The sequence below is a fragment of the Salvelinus namaycush genome, chromosome 1, assembly GCF_016432855.1.
Source record: "Salvelinus namaycush isolate Seneca chromosome 1, SaNama_1.0, whole genome shotgun sequence".
NCBI lineage: Eukaryota > Metazoa > Chordata > Actinopteri > Salmoniformes > Salmonidae > Salvelinus > Salvelinus namaycush.
Window position 1 is genome coordinate 68,383,767 of NC_052307.1, and position 6,134 is coordinate 68,389,900.

Consider the following 6,134-nt stretch of genomic DNA (forward strand, 5'->3'; position numbering starts at 1 on the left):
AAATTCTTCCAGCATATTGATTGCTCTATGCGCATGCGCAACACCCTCGACCACTGCTACTCTAACTTACGCAATGCATACAAAGCCCTCCCCCGCCCTATCTTTGGCAAATCCGACCACGACGCCATCTTGCTCCTTTCGTCTTAACCTCTAATTCCTCCCAAACCCGGATCCGGGAGCACCCCCATCAGTAAAAAAGCTGACTAGCATAGCCTAGCATAGCGTCACAAGTAAATACTAGCATCTAAATATCATTAAATATCAACTGGCCCCGTGTGGCTCAGTTGGTAGAGCATGGCGCTAGCAACGCCAGGGTTGTGGGTTCGATTCCCACGGGGGGCCAGTACAAAAAAAAAAAGTATGAATGTATGTACTTGTAAGTTGCTCTGGATAAGAGCATCTGCTAAATGACTTAATTGTAAAATTAAATCACAAGTCCAAGACACCAGATGAAAGATACACATCTTGTGAATCCAGCCATCATTTCTGATTTTTAAAATGTTTTACAGGGAAGACACAATATGTAAATCTATTAGCTAACCACGTTAGCAAAAGACACCACTTTTTTTACTCCACCAGTTTTTTACTCCATCAGTAGCTATCACAAATTCGACCAAATAAAGATATAATTAGCCACTAACCAAGAAACAACTTCATCAGATGACAGTCTGATAACATATTTATTGTATAGCATATGTTTTGTTAGAAAAATGTGCATATTTCAGGTATAAATCATAGTTTACCATTGCAGCCACCATCACAACTCTCACCAAAGCGACTAGAATAACTACAGAGAGCAACGTGTATTACCTAATTACTCATCATAAAACATTTCTTAAAAATACACAGCGTACAGCAATTGAAAGACACAGATCTTGTGAATCCAGACAATATTTCAGATTTTCTAAGTGTTTTACAGCGAAAACACAATATAGCGTTATATTAGCTTACCACAATAGCAAACATCACAACAGCATTGATTCAAGCCAAACATAGTGATAACGTATAAACCACCAAAAGATATTAATTTTTTCACTAACCTTCTCAGAATTCTTCAGATGACAGTCCTATAACATCATATTACACAATGCATATAGAGTTTGTTCGAAAATGTGCATATTTAGCGGCACAAATCGTGGTTATACAATGTGATTAGTGGCCAAAACGTCAAGCAATCTGTCCGGCGCCATCTTGGAGAGGCACCTATTCTAATCGAAAACTATTCATAAACTTGACTAAAAAATACAAGTTGGACAGCAAATGAAAGATAAATTAGTTCTTAATGCAATCGCTGTGTTAGATTTTTAAAATTAACGTTACTGCGCAATACAGCGTGCGCTAAAGCGAGACCGCACCATAATTCATGGCGGAATTATTATTTGACATTTGTCAACATAAGTACGAATTAACAGCATAAAGACTGCTTACTATTAGCTGAGCTTCCATCAGAATCTTGGGCAAGGTGTCCTTTCTCCAGAACAATCGTCTTTTGGTTGAAAGATGTCCTCTTCTCCTGTTGAAATAGCAGCTAACGATAGCCACCCACTGGAGAAGTGTCCAACTCGTGAAAGCGCATGACAAAGAAATCCCAGAAAATCGCAATAAACTGCTATAAACTGCTATAAGTCGGTTTAAATTAACTACCTTATGATGTCTTTAACACCTATAACGAATAAAAACATGACCGGAGATATAGAACTACTAAAACGAAAGCGTTTGCAGGACGCCATTGTGATGTCTTCTTGCGCCAGGCGCACCGTTGAAAAGGACGGTACTTCCATTCCACGGTCTTATATATGGTCCCAGATAGCGCAATCCACTCCATTCAAATTCTCACCGCTTACTGACATCTAGAGGAAGACGTATGCAGTGCATGTAGCCCGATGGCTTACATGGGGACTTATAAACTGACCTCAGAACAGGGACCTCGATTTCTGAAATCTCACTCCCTGACAGGAAATGTGCTGCAGAATGAGTTCTGTTTCACTCAGAGAAATAATTCAAACGGTTTTAGAAACTAGAGAGTGTTTTCTATCCAATAGTAATAATAATATGCATATTGTACGAGCAAGAATTGAGTACGAGGCAGTTTAATTTGGGAACTCATTTTTACAAAGTCGAAATGGCGCCCCCATAGGCTCAAGAGGTTAAAGGCAAAAATTCAAACAGGATGTACCAGAGACAAGAACCATTCAACACTGGTCCGACCAATCGGAAGCCACGCTAATAATATGTCTATAAACAATTGTTGGAAAAATGACTTGTGTCATGCTCAAAGTAGATGTCCTATCCGACTTGCCAAAACTATAGTTTGTTAAGAAGAAATTTGTGGAGTGGTTGAAAAACGAGTTTTAATGACTCCAACCTAAGTGTATGTAAACTTCCGACTTCAACTGTATATATCTTTAAATTATACATTTTTATTATTATTACTTTTTAACAATTTTTCTCCCCAGTTTTTCTTGATATCCAATTGGTAGTTACAGTCTTGTCCCATCGCTGCAACTCCCGTACGGACTCGGGAGAGGCAAAGGTCAAGAGCCCTGCTTCCTCCGAAACACGACCCTGCCAAGCCGCACTGCTTCTTGACACACTGCTCGCTTAACCTGGAAGCCAGACGCACCAATGTGTCGGAAGAAACACCGTCCAACTGGTGACCGTGTCAGCGTGCATGCGCCCGGCACCACCACAGGAGTCGTTAGAGTGCGATGGGACAAGGACATCCCGGCCGGCCAAACTCCCCCCAACCTGGACGATTGGGCCAATTGTGCGCCGCCTCATGGATCTCGCGGACGGCTGCGACACAGCCCGGTCTCGAACCCGGATCTGTGTGATGCAGTGCCTTATTACGCTGCGCCACTCGGGAGGCCCTTATTTTTTTTACAACACAACTCTACAAATAGTATAGACCCCAGCACTCCTCTTCAATCATCCTTCCATTCTCCTCTTCTTCATCCATCTTCCCCTCCATAACGGAAGATCTGTGAGGAAGACCCATTTCATCCCTGTGGCTACTAAAATATTAATCAAAACACAGAGGACCACGCGGCACAGAGTGGCGGGCTCTCAAGATGCATGTCTTCTAATGGTAATACATGGGGAGGGCAGAGAGGGAAGAGAGCAGCTTCTACTAGCCTGGGAGATGGGGAGGAGAGCAGCTTCTACTAGCCTGGGACATGGGGAGGAGAGCAGCTTCTAATAGCCTGGGAGATGGGGAGGAGAGCAGCTTCTAATAGCCTGGGAGATGGGGAGGAGAGCAGCTTCTAATAGCCTGGGAGATGGGGAGGAGAGCAGCTTTTAATAGGCTTGGAGAGGGGGAGGAGAGCAGCTTCTAATAGCCTGGGAGATGGGGAGGAGAGGGGGAGGTTCCAGGGGGAACAGTGGCTGTCACGAGGGCCAAAGAGAACAAGCCGGAGAAGGATAGAGAGATAGGAAGAAGGAGATGGAGTCGGGAGATGGGAAAGAGGGGGAGGCTGGAGAACTGATAGGATTCATAGACTATGGGGAGAGAGGTTTTGGAGGAGAGAGGGAGAGACAGGAAGCTACGAGAGGGAAATAAATCCTACATTTGGGAGATCAAAGAAGCATCAAAACCACAGCTCGCTACTCCTTGTGTGTCTGTGTGTTTAGTAGCCATGTAGGAACTGATATCATGCATAATAGATAACAGACCATACAAATTGCGAAATTAGCAGATTTCGTTTTCTCCGCTCACTGGCAATTCCCAAACTGCCCCATGCCAAATGTTTGCGAACTTGACTCTGTTTTTATGTTTAGCGTGCATGTGTGTATGTGTGTATGATAGAGAAAAAGAGAGAGAGATGGTGAGAGCAAGAGAAAAACAAGCTCTGAAATATCACATCCGCTGCAATAGTATTTATCTGCTATCTCTGTTAATAATATAATAATAATAATTCATTTAATTTGTAAAGTGTTTTTTTCACACCCAAGGCACTAAACAACATCTTATGAATTTGACCTACCACTAATATCTGTTATTTGTAGGCTTGTCCTGATGAACCTAAAAAAAATCACTATATGACCGATACATTGTATGAATTGTACCCGTGTAAGGCCTTCCTCTCAGGGGCTGAGACGAGCTAAGCTGTGGGTCTGGTAGAGAAGCACAGGCAGTACAGTAGAGCTCAACAACTGGAGCCTCCGTGTTAGCGACACGCTAATCATTTCGCTCGGCTCTGCTCGAGCGAGGGGAGGCTAAAAGGGTTATTTCTTCTATTTTCCACCCTTGCCCACACAGGCAGTGTTCCAAGGTGAACGCGCCACTGGGACAGTTGTCATATTTTATAGGAGAAGATGAGAAGCGTGTCGGCTCACCAGATGCCGTGAAATTGAAGCGCTCCCATCACACAGGGTGAGTGTGTGGCAGCTGAAAGCTCTCTATGATACTCACAAGTGTACTAGCTTCACTAGTAAAGACATGTCTAAACAATTTGATGCTGCCAAAATCAGGAGAGACTTGCAAATACAAATAATGTATGACTGTCCTCTCAAATGAAATGCCTTGCCAATAATCGTCTCTTATAAGTAGTAGAGCCAAAGCATATAGGAAAGATATCCCATTTTTCCACAGACTGTAATAGTAAAGACATCCAAACCGACAGTATTTGCCTCTGTACATCATCTGAGTCGTCCGGATGACAGTTGGCCTTGTGTTCCAGTGTTCCTGTGTTCCAGTGTAGGGTAATTATGAGGACATGCCTCCCCCTGGGTGAACACCAGCAGGTGTTCCTCGCCACTCACCCTTCCATAACCCCCTCATCCTCTTCACCCTCCTCACCCCTCCTCACCCCCTCTCACCCGGACGCCTCCGGGGAGACTCGGATGTTTTGTGAGGGTGACACGTACCAGTGACCTCTGTCTACATGGCCGTGTCGATAATGAGATGCAACAGGCGCTTCATTGTATTTAAATGAAGTAGCTCGTGACAGCAATGTTAAAGAGATGCCACTGCAGGCAGAGCGATGGACAAACACAGCCAATAGACAAACTAGAGGAATTTGGAAAACAGGTTTTGCAATACCTCAAGTACAATTGAAGTCGGAAGTTTACATACACCTTAGCCAAATACATTTAAACTCAGTTTTTCACAATTCCTGACATTTAATCCTAGTAAAAATTCCCTGTCCTAGGTCTGTTAGGATCACCACTTTATTTTAAGAATGTGAAATGTCAGAATAATAGTAGAGAGAATGATTTATTTCAGCTTTTCTTTCTTTCATCACATTCCCAGTGGGTCAGAAGTTTACATACACTCAATTAGTATTTGGTAGCATTGACTTTAAATTGTTTAACTTCGGTCAAACGTTTCGGGTAGCCTTCCACAAGCTTCCCACAATAAGTTGGGTGAATGTTGGCCCATTCCTCCTGACAGAGCTGATGTAACTGAGTCAGGTTTGTAGGCCTCCTTGCTCACACACGCTTTTTCAGTTCTGCTCACACATTTTCTATAGGATTGAGGTCAAGGCTTTGTGATGGCCACTCCAATACCTTGACTTTGTTGTCCTTAAGCCGTTTTGCCACAACTTTGGAAGTATGCTTGGGGTCATTGTCCATTTGGAAGACCCATTTTTGACCAAGCTTTAACTTCCTGACTGATGTCTTGAGATGTTGCTTCAATATATCCACATACTTTTCCTTCCACATAATGCCATCTATTTTGTGAAGTGCACCAGTCCCTCCTGCAGGAAAGCACCCCCACAACATGATGCTGCCACCCCTGTGCTTCACGGTTGGGATGGTGTTCTTCGGCTTGCAAGCATCCCCCTTTTTCCTCCAAACATAGCGATGGCCATTATGGCCAAACAGTTCTATTTTTGTTTCATCAGACCAGAGGACATTTCTCCAAAAAGTACGATCTTTGTCCCCATGTGCAGTTGCAAACCGTAGTCTGGCTTTTTTATGGCGGTTTTGGAGCAGTGGCTTCTTCCTTGCTGAGCGGCCTTTCAGGTTATGTCGATATAGGACTCGTTTTACTGTGGATACAGATACTTTTGTACCTGTTTCCTCCAGCATCTTCACAAGGTCCTTTGCTGTTGTTCTGGGATTTATTTGCACTTTTCGCACCAAAGTACGTTCATCTCTAGGAGACAGAACACGTCTCCTTCCTGAGCGGT

The 6,134-nt window shown here is 43.5% G+C and overlaps 1 non-coding gene across 1 annotated transcript; it reads left to right on the forward strand.

Annotated features, from left to right (window-relative positions):
- The first annotated feature begins 267 nt into the window (after positions 1-267).
- trnaa-agc lies at positions 268-343 on the forward strand. The gene has a single exon. It is a non-coding gene; the product is annotated as a tRNA-Ala (tRNA).
- Positions 344-6,134: the final 5,791 nt, after the last annotated feature.